The sequence below is a fragment of the Urocitellus parryii genome, chromosome 1 (genome assembly GCF_045843805.1).
Source record: "Urocitellus parryii isolate mUroPar1 chromosome 1, mUroPar1.hap1, whole genome shotgun sequence".
Taxonomy (NCBI): Eukaryota; Metazoa; Chordata; class Mammalia; order Rodentia; family Sciuridae; genus Urocitellus; species Urocitellus parryii.
In genome coordinates this window covers 19,000,071-19,019,272 of record NC_135531.1, presented here as the reverse complement: position 1 = coordinate 19,019,272, position 19,202 = coordinate 19,000,071, and the positions used below count along the sequence as shown (strand labels likewise).

The window sequence follows — 19,202 nt, the reverse complement described above, 5'->3', positions numbered from 1 at the left end:
AAGGGATTTGGGTTTTTGAGGGGCAATATCGACCGTGGAATGACTCTCTCCAACTGACCTCCACAGGGCTCCAGTTGCCCTGATCATTCCAGCCTGCATAAACATTCTCGCTCCAGCCAGGGGTAGCTGGGTACATAATACCAGCTGGCAGGTGAGAGGGGCAAGAATGTGCTGTGTCCCAAATGATAGGATTTAAGGGGCGATGGCTGGGGCCTTCGTCCTCAAAGATTTCTCCGATGGCATGGCTCTGGGCCTGAACTCCCAGGATGAGCCACAAATTTCTTTGTGTGTTGAGGCCTTTGGGGTCATGGGAGTCCCTCTGTAAGACTTCAGAACCGATGCTGAGGATGGCAGGAAGCCCCGTTGTGAATCTTTGTTACTCAGGGGCTGGAGGAGACTCTGTGGAGGAGAGACAGAAGACACTGAGCAATGGTATAGGTGGAAGGCAGCCCTCTAGGAGGTCATCTAACCCCCCCCCCATTAACAGTCAAAGAAACCAATGGAGCGAGCATTGTCTGATGTCACATAACGTCAGAGACTCAGACTTCTGGCTTCTACTTCTGTCCTGTTTATTTAGTATAAATGGGGATGAGGGAAACAGATCTGCTTCAGAAAGGCAGGCCCCAGCACATAGGGGATGGGGAGACAGAGTTAACCACCTCCCAGCTGTGCCCAGGGCCGCCTGGTGTCAGCTCTCCCCGCAGGAAATCCCTTCTTATAAACAGTCACATTCCGAAGGTTCACTCACATGTTTACTTCTCAAATTGTGGGGCTTGTTTTTCTGTGGAAATAATATTTTAAATGTTCTAAATGGTGGATTAGATTCACCAAGATCCACCCACAAAATCCTGTGTAACAGAGAAAGTGGCCAACGAGGTAGTGTCCATAGGAATATTATAATTAATCGTGCCTGGTGCTTACTATATTAATCTTTATCTGGGAGTATAATAGAGAGTTTTAAATCGTATTAGGAGATGGTGTCATCTCCACAGAGCAGGGTGGCTGTCCTGGAACAGAATCTGAAAGTCAGGACAGGTGGGAATTAGGAGGACCAGTTTGGAAGGTAGACACCCTCTCTGAACCTCAGCTCTAAAATAAAGACAGTAGGAATGATCGCCCTGCCTGCTTCCAAAGGCTGTGAGGACTGAGTGAGGTATCAGCGAAAGTGTTTGAACAAGATGTAAAGAAAATATTTGTTGAAGATAAGTCCTTTTCCTGGTGGAGAGCTCCCTCCATGTTTTGGTGGGATAGCTGAGGATAGATGCTAGGAATCCTGGAAGCATTGTGTGTGTGTGTGTGGGGGGGGGGAATCTGCTTTATTCTGAGTAATATGGAGTAAAGCACATCACCATCTAATGAGCTGAAGGCCTTAGGAGAGAAGATGGAGGTCCCCAAGGAAGATGGACTCCAGCCTCCCGACTGCTGCAGACTTGACCTACAACCTGAACTCTTCCCTGGGTCTTCAGCCTTCTGCTGTGCCCTGCAGATTGCAGACTCCCCAGCCCCAATGACCGTGGGAAACAATTAAAATAAGTTTCCTTCTTCTCTCTTTCTCTTCTTCCACCCGAGCATGTGTATGTGCGTGCGCGCACACACACACACACACACACACACTCCCCCAACTTACAATGTTTCCACTTTTATTTTTTCTAGGAAAGCAATATAAAGTACAATGCTCTCTCATGATACCCAACTGTAGGCTGATGGCGAATGTAAGCATGTTTAAGGTGGACTTGACTGGTTATGATATTGGGCAGGAGTATTAAATCTATTTTTAACCTAAGATGTTTTCAACTTTTGATGAGGTTACTGGAGAACAATCCCACTGCCAGTCAAGGATCATCTGTGTACACATGTACACACACACACACACACACACACACCTTATGGCTATATTCCTCTGGAAAGCCCCATTTAACAAGAGAAGGAACTAAAACAGGTTGAATAAATAACTTTTTCAAATAAGCTGCTAGGACTGACAGAGGTTGGCCAAATTATTTCCCTTTTCCTTCTGGGTTCAGAGCTAAACTACATTTCCCAGCCTCCCTTGCAGTGGGTGAGATTATCATTACGTGCTGGGTCATAGACACCCCCAGTCAGCATCACTCTTCTCTGATCCAAGGCTCTGGGGGTCGGCAGGGTCACAAAATGGCAGGAGGTCATTTGTGTCCCCAAATGACAGCATGGAGCCGAGCATCTCAGCCTCAAACATGCTGCACAGGGCCCAAGTGAGCATAATGTGTGTTACGCTTAGTCTCTAAGGCTTGGGGGTCCATGTTTTTAATTACAGCACTGACTCTGACAAACACAGTGATGGAGTTAGATCCAAATCCAGGCCTCAGTCTCCAGAGTCCAAATACCTCATCTCTGTGCTGCCAACCATCCCTTGCATTCACTATTAAGAGCTGCGAATAGGAATTCTTATTCTTTACCTTGCCCTGCTCCTTCTGAAAACCCAGGCTCCCTGAGGGGGCAGAGCCCCACACCTGGAAGCTGAATGTTAAACACCATATTCTCGGATGCCCAAAGCCACGCAGAGGAACGTGTGTGCCCTGGGTGTGTGAGGGGTGGGGTGAGGTGCCCTTGAAAGGGCAGGAGAGGAGGAAGGTGGTCCAAGTCTGCATTCAATCTCTTTTCCCTGGATGTGGCCTTCTTCTTCCCCAAGCAGGGTTCCTGGCTCTTCCCCGAGTAACAAGTGTGGTCTGTTTATGCTGGAGTCGACTGTGGAAATAAATAGACAGTCCATTCTGCGGCTAACTTCAACAAAGGAGGGAAGCGTTGCTGCAGCTCTGCTCACAGAGGCTGGCGCAGATGCAGTTTTCCACATAAGGGGTGTTGTCTGGGCTGTGCATTTTGGACTGTGTTGCCACTCCTACTTGTGCCAGCTACCCTGTTCTGTCCAGAGCTGTTATCCTCTTGGAATTTGTCTAGGGTCAGGTAAGCCTAGGTTGAAAGATAACGGATTGAGCCTGTGTGATGAAGTCCTTTTGCCCCACAGAACAAAGAAATTCCTAAGGGGAAATTTTGGATTAGAAAGGGATATGTTGGTACCTGTGTGCTTCCATCGGAGCCAACCTGGAAACTCAGCATGCACTAAATTCTGTATCAAGAGATCACCTTGTATGCAAACACAAGCCACAAAATCCAAAACTTGATGTATGTGTTAGACTGAGGCTGTAGGAAGAATGTGTTTGGTTTAGGAAAACACAAAGTTAAATTCACTATATCCAACACTATATGAGGTCAAAAGAGTATGACGGATTTTCTTTTCTTTTTCTTCTTCTTTTTTTTTAATGTTAAACAAGTATCAGTTTAACTCCAGCTTCTGTTTGGACTGTTATTTCAAATAAAAAATTGGTCTTGGTTTAGCTTGATCTCTTAGTTTATTTCTATCTTATAGAACACTGGCTACTTTTGTTTAAGTAAATCGGGGGTTGATTTCCTATGGTGTAGTAGAGCTTGAATTTTCAAGCCAGCACGTCAGAATTTTGGGGATGGGGTATGTGGTTTGACAAGGCTCCTTTGGTCCTGCTTATCTTTCCTACTCTGCCCCACCTCCCCACCCCCTCCATTAGAATCCCTGTGTTGGGATGAATTGTTGGGCATTCGCTGGAGACAATCAGGTTTCTTGATTGCAATCAACTGAGGCAGATGCTAACTAGCATTAGGTAATCAGAGACTTATTTATTTTATTAAGAGTCACCAGCTTTGATAAGAGCCTGGCAAACTGGGGAATGAGAAGAACTGGGGAACTGCCATCGCCTCTGGAAGTAGGCAGTGGGAAACACAGCAGTGTTTCTAGCAGAAACAGAGGGACTCTGAGCAGGAACAGAATGGTTAGGGTGTCACTGCCATCTCTGCAATGAAAAAGATGGCTGGGTGCCCTGCCTGTGGCAGGCGGAATTCAACAGAGGCCTATAGATTCCTATCCCTTGTTTAGTGAGTACCATGCTCACCTAGGTACTGATGTGAAAAGATTTTGAAAATGCATTTAAAACCCAAGGTCAGTCGACCTTAAGATATGGAGACTGTCTGGATGGGCCTCTCAGGAATGAGCTTGGAAGAGGAGCCCGAGCATCAGATGAGAACCCAGCCAGCTAACATCTTGTGACCCTGAACAAAGAACCCAGAGTTGACATCCCAGAATTCTGACCTACACAGGTGAGCAAAGAAATGCGTGCTGTCTCAAGATGCTAAGGTTGGGGTGATTTTTAATAGGTAATTAGTACAATAGGTAATTAGTACACTGTGTCCTGTGTCACTTGGGAGATATAGTCTAGAAGACAGTGTCCTATTGAGTGACCTTAGGCCACATATTGGCCTTTGTACCAGGGGAAGTCTCCTGCCATTAACTATACACCATGCAAAAGAACTGACTTCACAATTTATTTAAGGTGTGGTTAAACAAAGGGACAGGTGGCAGGTAGCCCTGATAAATGTGTAAAATTCTCCTCAGTAATTGATCTTGTGTATCTCCTGTTTCATGGCCAGGTGCTTACTGCACCCATGTTCTAGTACATTTCTTATTATTTGCAGAGAGTTTAAAAAAAAAGAAAGAAAAAAAATGAATGATGCATTTCGTCTTACATGCTAAAGTTTTTGCTTATGAAAATTTAAGAGGTTGGCCAAGAGGCTATAGGTTTGGGAGTCTGGGCATGTTGATGTTAATTCTGGTGTCAGTCTGTTGCTATAACAAAATACTAGAGGCTGGATGATTTATAAAGAAAAGGAATCTATCTCTCACAGTTCTGAAGGCTGGGAAGTCCACTATCAAGAGGCCAGCATCTGGGGAGGGCATTTGTGCTGTGTCATGTCAGAGTGGAAAGTGGACGGGCAAAAGGCAGAAGGAATCCACTAGCATGGTACATGTTTGCAATCCCAGGGACTCCGGGGACTGATGCAGGAGGCTCACAAGTTCAATGCCAGCATGGACAAGTTAGTAAGACCCCATCTCAAAGTAAAATTTTAAAAGGGCAGAAGATGCAACTCAGTGGTAGAACCCTTACATAGCTGGAGTGCCAAAGAAGGCAAAGCTTGCTGTTATCAGGAATCAATCCACGATGGCAATAATGAACCTAGTCCCACAAAAATGGCGTTAATTCATCCATGACGGCAGAACCCTCATCACCTAAGCACCTCTTTGTGTTTTTTTATTTGTTCTAATTAGTTATACATGACAGCAGAATGCATTTCAGTTCACTGTACACAAATGGAGCACAACTTCTTATTTCTCTGGTTGTACACGATGTGGAGTCGTACCCTATGTACAGTCATATATGTCTCTGAGGTAATGATGTCCATCTCATCCCACCAGTTTTCCTGTCCCCATCTCCCCACCCCCTTTGTTCCCTCCCCTTTGCCCAATCAAAGTTCCTCCATTCTTCCCATGCCCCTGCCCCCCTCATTATGATTCAGCATCCACTTACCAGAGAGAACATTCAGCTTTTGGTTTTTTGAGATTGTCTTACTTCACTTAGCATGAAACTCTCCAACTTCATCCATTTACCTGCAAATGTCATAATTTTATTCCCTTTTAAAAATGTTGAGTAATATTCCATTGTGTGTATATACCCTAGTTTCTTTATCCATTCATCTACTGAAGGGCACCTAGGTTGATTCCATAGTTTAGCTATTGTGAATTGAACTGTTATAAACATTGATGTGGTTGCGTCACTGTAGTATGCTGATTTTAAGTCCTTTGGGTATAGATTGAGGAGGGGGAGATCTGGGTCAAATGGTGGTTCCATTACAAGTTTTCTAAGAAATATCCATACTGCTTTTCAGATTGGTTGCACCAATTTGCAGTGCCATGAGCAATGTATGAGTGTACTTTTCCCCCCACATTCTCACCAACACTTACTATTGCGTGTATTCTTGATAATTGTCATTCTGACTGGAGTGAGATAAAATCTTAGAGTAGTTTTGACTTGCATTTCTTTAATTACTACAGAAGTTGAACTTTTTTCATATATTTGTTAATCGATTTTATATATTCTTCTGAGAAGTTCAGTTCCTTAGCCCATTTATTGATTGGGCTATTTATTTTTTGGCAATAAGTTTTTTGAGTTTTTTATGTATACTGGAAATTAATGCTCTATCTGATGTGTGTGTAGTAAAGATGTTCTCCTGCTCTGTGGGCTCTCTCATTAATTGTTTGCGGAGAAGAAGCTTTTTAGTTTGAATCCTTCCCATGTATTAATTCTTGATTTTATTTCTTGTACTTTAGGAGTCTGATGAAGGAAGTCAGGATCTAATCCAAAATATTGAAGATTTGGGCCTACGTTTTCTTCTATGAGGCACAGGATCTCTGGTCTAATTCCTAGGTCCTTGATCCACTTTGAGTTGAGTTTTGTGCATGGCGCTGACAACATACTTTTATACTTAGAGGATCCAAAAAAAAAAAACACCACCAGAAAACCTCTAGAATTAATAATTGAATTCAGCAAAGTAGCAGGCTACAAAATCAGTACCCCAACCCTCTGAAAAAAATTAGGAAAACTACCCCATTTACAATAACCTCAAAAAAAAAAATAACTTGGGAGTCAATCTAAAAAAAGAGATGAAAGACTTACACAATGAAATTAAACAAAGAATACTAAAGAAAGAAATTGAAGTAGACCTTAGAAGATGGATAGATCTCCCATGTTCTTGGATAGGAAGATTTAATATTGTCAAAATGGCCATATTACCAAAAGTGTCTCACAGATTTAATGCAATTCCTATTAAAATTCCAACAACATTCCTCATAGAATAGAAAAAGCAATTGTGAAATTCATTTGGAAAAATAAGAGACCCAGAATAGCCAAAACCATCCTTAGCAAGAAGAGTGAAGCAGGAGGCATCACACTACCAGACCTTAAACTATACTACAGACCCATAGTAATAAAAATGGCCTGATATTGTCACCAAAATAGACACATAGACCAATGGTACAGAATAGAAGACACAGAGACAAACCACATAACTACAAGTTATCTCGTACTAGACAAAGGTGCCCAAAGCATACATTGGTGAAAAGATAGCCTCTTCAGCAAATGGTGCTGGGAAAACTGGAAATCCATATGCAGCAAAATGAAATGAAACCCCTATCTCTCACCATTCCCAAAATCCAAGACCTCTTGAAGGTCCTTTCTCCCAACACTGTTGCATTGTGATCAAGTTTCTGACACATAAACTCTGGGGGATGCAGCCAAACCATAGTACCTAGTTTTTCTGCTGAGTCAGTTTGGGCAGTCACTAAAATCCTGTGGCTTTAAGTTGTCCTCCATGAAGGGGGAAGGGGCTGGGACTAATGACATCTAAAACCCCTTCCGCCTGAGAGCACCTCTGTGATCTGTCTTCAGTTTACTCAATTATTGAATAAGCATCGGAGGTTGACGAGTCCGATTGTAAGGATGTAGCCATGAGTGAGGCCGGCAAGACTCTGCTCTCCTGCACTTTCCGTCCTAGTGATGGAGAGAGTTGAGGCAAGTTTTGATACATGCTACAAGGAAAATAAAAACACAGGATCAACATTACAAACCAATTAAGGAAAATCTCTACAGGCAGCATCTGAATGGCCCTTGGGACCTGAGATTGGGTCTATTTCATTCGGATACCTCCATTGTTCCTTCCCTCCGCCCCCCCCCCCGGGTTACCCCTTCCTTTCTTCCACTGGTCTCCTACTTTCATGAAATCCATTCCTGTCTTTTTCTCCTTCTTTCTCTCTAGTTTCTACATAGAAGAGAACACATGGGACCTTTGGCTTTCTGAGTCTGGATGATTTCACTTAGCATGAGCCTCTCCAGCTCCATCCATTGACCAGTAATGACATAATTTCATTCTTCTTTAGTGGCTGAATAAAACCCCATTATGTATATACATCTGCCACATTTTCTTTGTCCATTCGTCTGTTGATGGACACCCAGGGTGTTTTCATAATTTAGATATTCTGAATTGTGCTGCTATAAACATGGGTATGCATAGGTCACTGTAGCAAGATGACTTTAAATCTTCAAGATAAATACTGAGGAGTGGTACAGCTGGGTCATATGGTGGTTCCAAGCCTAGTATTTTGAGGAAGATCCATACTGATTTCCACAGGGGTTGTACTAATGTACAATTCCACCAATAGTGTAAAAATGTTCCTTTTCCCTCATGTCCTCTGTAGCATTTATTGTCAATTGTATTCTTGATGACTGCAAATGGCTACAGTTTTAAACAATAATATCAGTCTCCACATAGTATCTTCAGGTTTGGCTCCAGACCCATGAAGTATTTTCTCTGTGGATCTTTAGCATAAAGTTTGTCCCTCCTGATCTAGATCTGTGGCTCTGATATTTTAGGCTGCATCTGTCATTTAGAGAGAGCCTTGCTCTCAGAGTTTCCAGAATGTTCAAGTGCCATTGATGCTGGTGATCTAAACAGTGTTTCCCAAATTCAGGTCCTTGGAGCTGCCAAATCACCTTGAAAACTTGTTGATAGTGTGGACTCCTGAGGCCCCAGACTTAGTCAGAATCTCCAGTGGTGAGGCCCAAGATAATTCTAACAGGCAGCCAGCTGGAGGGAGGAACTATTAGTGTAGTTCAATTATTTTGGTCAGGAGAGCAATTGATTTGTGATTAGATTGATTACTTGAGCCTCACCTATCTGTGGGAGACGCTGGCAATTGGAGAATCCTGTTGGCTTTGTCAAGACTTGTGCTGCAGGAAAATATCGTCAAGAAATGTATGGTCTGGATCCTTCCAAGGACACAGATCTTTGTTTAGGCTGTTCCCCCAAGTAATATCATCAATGAAATGGCTTAGGAGCTCATGAGGAAAAAGAACATATCAACTGTAAACTCAGCTGGAGCCAACAACAATTTGAGACATCTGCTGAGAGACTTCTGGGCTGCCTGGAGAGTCATTTAATGTCCAGAATGCAGAAGGTAATGTCCCTGGTACTCTGGGCCCCATGGACTGGTGGCCAATTAAGCACACTTTAAGAGGGATACTTTAAGAGGGATACTTTAAGAGGGATACAAATTGGAATATTTCCAGGGGAAGGAGATGAGGGGTCTGGAAACTGTGTTCAAGGAAGAAGGGTCGAAGGAGGACTTGTAAAATGCTGGCCTGCAGGCCCATCTAGCCAGTCGTGCTGTGCTGGACAGTCCAGTCCTCGTGGTGAAGCACATTTTGAGCTTGAGTGCCTCTGGGCAAACCTGAACTTCCTCCAGATGGGAAGCTCTCTGCTTCCTTTCACTTTGTACCAACCCAGTTCACAGAGCTTTGTTGTCTGCTTGCTCGCTGTATCATCTGAACACTTGGAAGGAATAAAGATATATATTCAAGTCACAGAAAACTAAGAAGAGAATACTTGCTATTTTTAACCATCTGAAGGCATGCACTCACATATAATTGGTTACATTTTTTAGCTGCTAGTATTGTTAAATGTGAACTAATAAGAAATATATATATATAGGTATCTGCCTCGGTTCTTACACAGAGCTCTTGCGACCCTCATAGACGGGGTGCTACAACTTTTGTTGCAGTGTTTGGTCTTGGACTCTGGTTCCTGACATAGAACTCCTAATGTCTTGTAACTTCATCAGCGGTGGGGTTATCTGACGGAGCTGCTAAATCCCTGGGGATTTCCTGGCTCGTAGGAAGTTCTTCTTTTTAGATGAGGGGACACTTGCATGGTGTGCTTCTAGATGGGGTTGGGTCACCCAGAAACACCAAGACATACATGCATAGAAGCTTGGAAACTGTCAGTACTGCTCCTTTATCCTCCTAGGAGGGAAGAGAGGCTAGAGTTGGAGATAACAATTAACTGTGCCCTTTAGATGAAAGAATCCTCCAAAGGGTTTGGAGAGCTTCTGGGTTGACGGACACATCCAAATGCCTGAAGAGTGGCGTACCCAACTCCACAGGGAAAGATGCTCCTGTTCTTTGGACCTTTCCAGAACTCACCATGTACATTTCTTTGTTCATTTGTACTTTTTAGAATATCTTTTGTAATAAAGCAGCCAGAGTAAGTAAACGGCTCCCCTGGGTTCTGGAAAATTATGGAATCTGAGAAAGTGACCATGGGAACTTTTGAATTGTAGCCAAGTAGGACAGGAGTTGTGGCTAACCTGAGGAGGGGTGGGGGTTGAGCTTATGATGGGTATCTGAAATGCTGGCAATCTTGTGGGACGAACCTCTTAAACTAGGGGTCTGTGCTAGTTCCAGTTAGCATCAGAATTGAATTGTAAGATCCCTCAGCTGATGTCAGAGAATTGGTCAGAATTGAGGAAAAACCCCACAACTCCACATATCTTAGATATCAAGATGATGTGAATATAGAGGAAAACTAGGGGTTTTTTAAAATATCTTATATGAAGCATAACATGTCTGAATCTGGATTGGGTTTGCTGTGTTTTGAATGCCACAATGTGACAACTACGGTGCCCGTTGCTGAGGATGTGGTAACCAATTCAGATCAGTATGGCCCCTCTTAAAGCTCATGATTATCTCTCATTAAGAAGACATACATCAAACAATTGGAAATTGTGATCAACACTTTGAAGACAACAGCAAAGACTTAGGTAGAGAACAAAAAGGGACAACTTTGGATGGTGTGGTCAGAGAAGGTTCAGGTTCTTCCAAAAGTGGGCTGTGGCATATTCCCAGGTGATCCTCGAGTTGGAAACGTGGTCCACAGGGTGGCAACGTTGAGAGGTGGAGGGACCATTTAGGAGTGAGGCCTAGTGGAAGGTCACAGACTGCTCTCTATTTCTCATGCTGGCTTCCTCTCTCACTATCTGATTTCTTCCTCCTACAACTACTTCTGCCATGAGGTGCTATCTACCATGAGGTGACGCAGCTAAGGAGGTCCTCATCAGAGCCAGCAATCTTCTGTTGGAACTTTCAACCTCCAAAACTGTGAGCTAAATAAACCTCCTTTCTTTATAAGTACCAACATCAGGCATCTTATTGCAGTAATGAAAAAAAAAACAAATATATAGGGGAAAATCTATCAGGTAAAAGTGAAGTGTATTTTCATTAAAGAATATATAAAAAGTCCTGAGAGAATTTTTGAAAGGGAGATTTTAGTTCAATATAAGGGGGAAAAATCTTTGTAATTTGAGCTCTCCAACCATGCCGTAAGGGGCCTGGTGAAGTAATGAAGTTCATGACAAGGAAAGTGACAGAGCTAACCATAGATTTCCAGTGGATGGAATTGTGAAAGAAGTGTCATAAGAGGATTCCTTCATCTCCAAAAATGATTACTTGCAATTCTGAAATTCTCTGAAGTGATTTGATCACCACAAGTTAAAATCAGAAAAATCGTATTTTAGGCTCGAATTATCCATCATCTCTTTTGGGGTTGTCTTTAGATTCCATAGGCAAACCAAAGGCAAACCTAAGGATATATGCCCTTGTAGACAGAGAGCAGAGTACACAGAAGATACAATAAGATCTTAACTTGGAAAAATCCTGAGATGCTCAAGTGATGTTAGGAAAGTGATCAGAAATAGTCAGTGCATTGTTACTATAATTATTACTATGATTATGGTTTTCTGAAGGAAACGAATGTAAAATGATCTGGTGATGGTACAATTTTTCAGTTTCTATTATCCTTAAAAATCATACATTGAGCCATGTCCAGCTGATGGAAAATTCCGGTACTCATTCTGAGTTGCTTGCTTGTTTGTCTTGTGGGTGTTAAGGCACCTCTCAGAATCCGACCTCTGGAGCCGTGGAATGGTTGCATTAAAACAACAGACAGCCTGGGAGGTCACAACCTTCTGCCAAGGTGCTCCTGGGCCGGTTGCTTGGCAACACTAACGCCTCCCTCTGAAGAGACTTTACTCCCACCGGCTCCCACCACCTCCCCTCAGACAGTCTCTTCCCTAACAGCCATCAATGCAGCAGCTGCCCAGGAGGGCTGCTTTGAGCCAGACCTCAGTGCTGCCATTTTCTTTGATGTTTCATGTCAATTCTTTCTGCTTTTGACTCTGCGGAGATTGAGGCCCAGAGAGTGAGGGATTACAGTCCCAGCTACAGAGCAACTCACAGCCACCCATGAGCTTTGAATTGAGGTTTGCTGGGCTTTTCCATCATGCTGCCTTTCTTGACCTTGAAGGAGGTTCACTGAAACTAAATTTCACTGTGATCAAAAAGTAAGAAATCCCCCTCAGGCTGGCTCTGACAGAAACCAAGTATACTGAGAGGCTAGAGGAGAAAACTCTCAGGTTGTATAAAAAAAAATTATTTCTTAAGGGATCCTGCTGCATTTTCAAAGTAAAACTTTGAGAGGTTACTTAATTTCATGTTACCTTTTGTTCCCTTGTGTTGTGATGTCATGTTCTCATAATCAATTCAATATTCTGGATAGAAAATAGAATCTACATTTTAGGGTGTACAATTTCCTTCATGAGGTTGGATTTTTTTTTCTTTTTTCCTGTTTTCATTATTGAGATATAATTTGCTTGTGGCAAAATATAAACATCTAAGTGCACAATGCAAGGGCTTTGACAAAGGTATAGGTACAACTGTGTTACCATTAATTTTTATGACCCAGAAAAGTCCTTGGTACCACTTTATAATCCCTTTTTCTTCCAGAGGCAAATTCTGTTCTAACGGAATATAACAGATTTGCTGATCTTGAACATACTGTAAGTAGAATCAGTATGTACTCTTTTAAGCCTGGCTCTGGTCTCTCAAGATATTCATTCATGGTATTGTACGTATCTTTAGTTCTTTTTTATTACTAGAAGAATTCCATTGTGTGACTATACCACAATTGACCAATTGGGCATCTGGTTTTTACAGCTTTGGGTTATTTTGAATAAAGCTGCCCTAAATATTTGTACACAAGTCTTTTTGTAGGCATATGCTTTCATTTCTCTAACTTATATTCCTAGGAGTGAAATTATTGTGTCATAATGTAGGATATGTATAAAAACCTGTCAACTGGTTTCTCAGAGTGATGGTTTCTTTTTACATTCTCAACAGCAATGCATGGGAGTTCCGGTTGCTCTACATCCTCACTGACATTAGATATAGTCAGACTTTCACTTTAGCCAGGTGGTGATATCTCAGTATGGTTTTAATTTCTGTTTCTCTGATAATGTAGAATGTTAATCACCTCCTCAAATGTTTATTGGATATTCATATACTTTTTCTTGGGAAATATGTGTCAAATCTTTCTTCCTTTGTGATTTTTTTAAAAAAGAATTATTGATTTATAGAACTTCATATATTCTAGAAATGAATTTCTTCTCACTTATATGTAATGTAAATATTTTCTTATAACCTATAGAGTTGTCTTTCTTCCCCTTTCTTTTTAAAAATTATTTATTTATTCTAATTTGTTATATATGATGGCAGAATGTAATTCAATTCATAGTACACATATAAAGCACGATTTTTCAAGTCTCTGGTTGTACACAAAGTAGATTCACACCATTTGTGTCTTCACACACGTACTTAGGGTAATGATGTCCATCTCATTCTACCATCTTTCCTACCTCCATCCCCCCACCCTTATTCCTTCTCCCCTTTGCCCTATCTAAACTTCCTCCATTCTCCCCATTCTCCTCACCAGTCTAAGGAATCTCCATACTGCTTTCCAGATTGGTTGCCCAAATGTGCTGTCCCACCAGCAATGTATGAGTGTGCCTTAGCCCCTGCATCCTCGCCAACATTTACTGTTGCTTGTATTCTTAATAATTGCCATTCTGACTGGAGTGAGATGAAATCTTAGAGTAGTTTTGCTTCCCCTTTCTTAATGGCATCTTTGGTGAGCAGAAACTTTTAACTTAGTAAAATTAAAATTGAACTTCACTTTTTTCACTTAGTGCTTTCTGCATTGTGACAAATAAAGTCTTTAACTGTCCAAATCATTAAGATATTCTTTTGGGTTTCTTTCTAGAAACTTTATAGGATTTTTTTGTTTGTCTTTGCATTTAGATCCATGATCATCCCAAATAATAAAAGTTTTTTTTGCATATTATACTATAGGGGATCAACATTAACTTTTTCCCATAAAGATGTTCATTTGTTCCAGGAAAATTTGGTGTTACAACATCATTATTATTTCTTCATTGAATTACATTGTATTTTGTTGAAAATAAATTATATGCATTTGGGTCTTTTTACAGACATTATTTGCTTTTTCTCATGTTAATGTACTCTTAAACAACTTTATAAGTCTTAAAACCTGCAAAGGAACATGTCAGGATTTTAATCAAAGCTATGTTTAATCTATATATTAATTTGGGGAGAATGGATATGATGAATCCTCCAATCCTTGACCATAGTATACCTTTATACTTATTTAGATCTTATAATTTTTTTCTTTTTTCTTTTCTTTTCTTTTGGTACTGGGGATTGAACCCAGGGGCACTCAACAACTGAGCGTTTTTTTTGTATTTTATTTAGAGACAGAGTCTTACTGAATCACGTCATTTACATAATTATACTGCTTGCAAACAGTGTCATTTCTTCTTAATCTTTATGCCTTTTGGTCCTGGTTTTACATCATCCTTAATTTATGATATATGCATTTAAAGCTGTAACTTTCCCTCTAAGCACCACTTCAAATATATCTCACAAGTTTTGACACGTTCTTGTCTCATGATCATTCAGTTAAAATTATTTTAAAAGTTCTATTGTCATTTCTTCCTTGACCCAGGGCTTATTTACAAGTGTGTGGCTTAATTTATAAATATTTGAGCTTCTTTTAGTTATCATTTTATTATTTATTTCTAACTAGATTGCATTTTGTAGAAAGAATATGCTTTGAAAGTTCTAGTTACAAGTATGTTAGATCATTTGCTAGTTACCCACATGTCTCTGATGCCATATTTGATATTTTAATTCTTTTTCTTTCTCTACTTCATTTTGGCTATTTTATGTTGAACTTTCTTGGAATTCCTGGTATTTTGTTTGTTTGTTTGTTTTCCTGCTCTTAAAAAAATTTTATTCATTATGGCAGTCATCAAGAATGCAAACAATAATAAATGGAGAGGATGTGGAGGAAAAGGAGCACTTTCACGTTGTTGATGAGACTATAAATTAGTACAATCATTAGGTAAATCAGTATGGAGTTTCTTCAAAAAGCTAGGCATGGATCTACCATATGACCCAGCTATACCACTCCTTGGTGTTTATCCTAAAGAATAAAAGTTATTCCACTATAGGGATACATGCATACCCACGTTTATAGCAGCACATTTCACAATAGCCAAACTATGGAACAGGACTACAGGTCCTTAAATGGATGAATGGATAAAGAAATGTGGTATATGACACAACAGAGTTTTATACAGAGTTTTATTTATTTTATAAATAAAAATAAAATTATGACATTTGCAGGAAAATGGATAGAACTTGAGAACATCAAGTTAAATGAAATAGGCCAAACTCAGAAGATCCAGGGTTATATGTTTTCTCTCATATGTGGAAACTAAAGTAAAAAGTGAAAGAATGGTGGGGAGTAATCTTATGAAAATCAAAGGGAGATTACTAGAATAGAAGAAGGGAACAAGGTGGAAGGGAGGGAGGGAGGGGAAAAATGCTGTGGAGTAAAATTGACCAAATTATATTGTTACATTGTGCTTATGTATGAATATGTAACAATAGATTCCATCATTACATTCAATTATAATCACCAATAAAATATTGTGGAAAAAAATTTTATTCATTGCATTTTTTTGTTTCAAAAAATATCCTATTTTTACTATTCTGGAATTTCCCTGTAGGTCTTGTTTAGAGCTTCAGTTTCTGTGATGACATTCCTCTCTATTCACCCATTATGTTCATCTTTACTCCTAAATTCTTTAGCATATTTTAGAGATCTCACCTATTGACTACAGATCTGGTCACCAGGCACTCTGCCTCTATTGGCTTTTTATGGTTTTGCTTCTGAATCACATTTTTAATATTGTTCGTGGGTTTTATAATTTTTATCATATGTCAGACATTTTAAATAACTTACTAGTAGAGAATAAATTGGATTCTATATTTTTATTTTATTTTTCATAGAAAGAGTCTTCCTTTTCTAGGTCCAAAACTTGGAATGGAGATTTTTATTGAGATCCTAGCCTGAGTCTAGCTGAGCCAGAATTGCAGCAAAACTTTAATTATCTTCAGTTTGCATCTTTCCAGTGATATTATGGAGATTTCTCTTGGCCTTTCATCCAACCCCCAGATTATTTCTATTGTGATTATTAATGCACATAAATTGTACATATTAATGGATTTCATTGTTATTCCCACATATGCCTATGTCATGCTTGGGTCATACTTACCTTCCAAACTAGCCTCTTTTGTCCTCCTCTATATCACCTTCCCTCATAGAACTAAACTTTTTAATCACAATTTTTAACACATATTAATTGTGTAACTTAATGGTTTCATTGCAACATTTACATACTGCATTTATCATGCCTTGAGTGTACTCACCTTCTCTTTTACCATGTCTTGCCCTCCCCTCTCTGCCCACTTCCTGTAGTCCCCGTCTCCTTCCCTAATAGTCCCTCATCTACTTTCTGGTCATTAGTTTTTGTTGTTATTTGTCTCCACATATGAGAGAAAATATGTGATATTTGTCTTTCTGTGTCTGGCTTATTTCTCACGACATGATGTTCTCCAGTTCCATCCATTCTTCTGCAAAAGTATGATTTCATTCTTCTTTACAGCTTAACAATACTCCACTGTATATATGTGCCACATTTTTTTATCCATTCATCTGTTGATGGGCAGCTGCACTGATTCCATATCTTGGCTATAGTGAATTGTGACATAATAAACTAATAAACTTGTGTTCATGGGTGTCTGTTTTGTATGCTGATTTCATTTCCTTCATGTATATATACCAGGAGTGGTATAGCTAGATCACACAGTGGGTCTTCTTTAAGTTTTTTTTCAGGAACCTCCACTCTGTTTTCCATCATGCCTGTATACTCTGTTTTCCATCATGCCTGTGTACTCTGTTTTCCATCGTGCCTGTATACCCTGTTTTCCATAGTGCCTTTCAAAAGTGAATTAAGGGATAGTTTTTCTCCACATCTTTGCCAGCACTTGTTATTATTTGTTTTTTGATAATAGCCATTTTGACTGGATAACCCACACATTTTTGCTTTACCTGTGGAAGGCAGATCTCTTTGGTCTTTTCAAGACTTGCCCCAGAAGATATGTGGTTGCAGCTCTGGTTAGTTTGATTTCATCTTCACATTCAACTCCAGAAGAGCTGTGGAGCTGGAGCAGCACAAGGCCTGGGGAGACTTCTCTCTCCTCCTAGTTCTGTCCCAACTGCTGCCGCTTTGGCAACGTTCCTGGGGGGAGAATTGTTCTGAGAAATTTATTTTTGTGTTTGGTACTCTTCCAGATTCCAGCCTGTTAGCCCATACTGTTGTCAAAGTTCAGCTGATTTCTCCTCATCCTAACAAATTCTTCTGCCTGTGTCAGGGGCGCTTTTCCACCTGTTTCAGGCTGGGCACTTTGTCCCAAGAATGAAAATCATCACCACCTTTTGCTTTTCCTTGTTAGACATATTCATCTCTGGAGTTAGTTTATTTACACTCTGTGTGTGTGTGTGTGTGTGTGTGTGTGTGTGCTGATCTTTAATAGCTTTAAAAAAATTAATTTTAAGCTTATATGCTATTTTTTTGTTATAATGCAAGTGACTATCTTTAGGCCTTTCTGCATCTTAACCAGAAACAGAATTCTATAGTTTCTCAGAGTTTTGTCTTAGTTTATCTCTACGAGTCAAGTGTGAGATCTCAGAGCAACAAAAAAATATTCACAATTCTGGATTTAGACTTAGAATGCCAGTTGCCTGAGTCATGAGAATTATTTGGTCTTGTAAAGTGAGTGTTGTTGTTGTTTTAACCCTTTCTCTCCCCCAGTCCAAAGAAGTTATTTTTATTGCATATGCCCCCTTCCATATGCCTTTTTCCTTTTTAATGGATTCAAAGGCCAGTAGTGCATCCTTTGACCTGTCTCCACGGGCACCATCATTGTCAGATAACAGCAACAGCCTACTCCTGATATTCTAGCTGATTTCCTGTTTTAATCAGCTATTTCACTGCTCTGACTAAATGACCCGACCAGCACAACTGTGGGGGAGGAAAAGTTTATTTGAGGGCTCGGTTTCAGAGGTTTTAGTCCATAGAAGGCCAGCTCCGTTCCTCGGGGCTCAAGGTGAGGCAGAACATCGCGGTGAATGGGTGCGCAGAGAAAAACAGTTCACTTCATCAGGAAGCAGAAAGAGAGGTCTCTCCACTTGCCAGATACACATACCCCCAAAGCCAGGCCCCCAGTTCACAACTCCTCCAGCCACTTCAGTGACCACTCGATTAATGCCATCGAGTGATTGATTTATTGATTGGGTTTCACAACTCAATCATTACTCCTCTGAACCTTTCTGCATTGTCTCACACCTGAGCTTTTGGGGGGACACCATGTGTCAACCATCACATTTCACCATCACCCCTCGGGCCTCGTTCTAGTCCAGTCCCCACACTGCATTCAGACTGATGGCTACAAAACGAATTCTGATAATTTCACCCTCCTCCTTACACCTTTGCAATGACTTCCACTGCTCATAGGAGGTAGACAAACCCCGGCATACATGTTCTTCAGCTCTCTCCTGGGCCTCCCCCTGCTCCCCGGTGTTCCCTTAGCTGTCTTTATTTCCTACATCCTTCTAGGATACAGTCTTTGGACAGGCTGATCCATCTCCTGGGGATATCATTTCATCCTCTCCTTGGTTCATTCCTTGTCCAGTGTCACCTTAAGAATCACTTTTTGGAGAAGGTCTTTCTTGACCTCCTGAGCCATTTCACTTTCATCTGTTTTTCTCTCATTTATAAGCCCTTGATTCATGATGGATTTTATCATGTTAGTAAGTTTATCTAGTTATTGGCATTCTCCTCCGTTTGATTAGAAGCTTCAGTGAGAGCAGAGAAAAATATTTGTTTTCTGGATCACCATTTCCTCCCCAATGCTTAGAACATTGACATTTAATAAAACATGTGGAATGAATGAGTGAAAAAATTAATAAATGTGAAAGAAACAAATGTATTTTCTTTCTTTAACCTGGACTCTACTCTTAGAGAGTCTCTTTGTATGTGCTTGCTATCTATCTATCTGACATCTTCATCTATTTATTTTGTTTTCTAAAATCTTTAAAAGAAGGCCCTTGGATAGGAGGTTTCTTTTATCAGATTTAAGCATATGGCTACTAAG

At 40.5% G+C, this 19,202-nt stretch overlaps 1 pseudogene; it reads left to right on the top strand.

The window, feature by feature from the left end:
* Positions 1 to 202: 202 nt before the first annotated feature.
* LOC113191901 (putative ATP-dependent RNA helicase DDX5) overlaps positions 203 to 19,202 on the top strand; it is a 142,019-nt pseudogene continuing 123,019 nt past the window's right edge.